This window comes from Alosa sapidissima, chromosome 24, assembly GCF_018492685.1.
Source record: "Alosa sapidissima isolate fAloSap1 chromosome 24, fAloSap1.pri, whole genome shotgun sequence".
In the NCBI taxonomy this organism is placed as follows: domain Eukaryota; kingdom Metazoa; phylum Chordata; class Actinopteri; order Clupeiformes; family Clupeidae; genus Alosa; species Alosa sapidissima.
In genome coordinates, this window is record NC_055980.1 from 29614670 (window position 1) to 29615514 (window position 845).

Below are 845 nucleotides of genomic sequence, written 5' to 3' on the forward strand. Positions count from 1 at the left end.
TCATGGGACAATGTAGGCCCCAAAGGCCAAAGGTTACTCACAACTTAATGTAGTAAAATATAGCCATAGTGAAATTGTATGTTGACTTTAAATGGTTCTCATCATTGCTGGTTGCCTTTCCTTCCACTTACAGTGGTGTAGACTTAATGCAAATAGTTAGAGAATAATGGCTACGATCTTTGTCTGTAAAAGAAACATTTTAGTTATTCTCACTGCTTGAAATGAGAAGTATAGCCTATCCATGTAAGATCTGTTGCATGAATGGCAGAGATAACTCAAATTCCCTTTCTACAGTCATCTAAACAAGGCAATCAAATTCCAGGACCAGCATAGATTACTTTTTTTAATTCTTGGATAATCTTCCCTGGTGCCAATTTAGCATTTCTCAATTTTGGATTAAAAAGCAAAGTAACTTCAGTTACTGAGAATTGTACCAAGTAAAATATTACTGAAATTGTATTGGTAATGCCTTACATTACTGCATTACAGCAAAAAGCAATGCATACTGTAATTACATTACATTTTTAATGCATTACTCCCAACACTGCACACACACACACACACATCAGCCAGTTGGTCTGCACATTCTCTCAGCACACACACACACACACACACACATCAGCCAGTTGGTCTGCACATTCTCTCAGCACACAGACACACACACACACATACATCAGCCAGTTGGTCTGCACATTCTCTCAGCACACACACACACACACATCAGCCAGTTGGTCTGCACATTCTCTCAGCACAACTGGCTGATGTGTGTGTGTGTGCTGAGAGAATGTGCAGACCAACTGGCTGATGTGTGTGTGTGTGTGTGTGTGCTGAGAGAATGTGCAGAC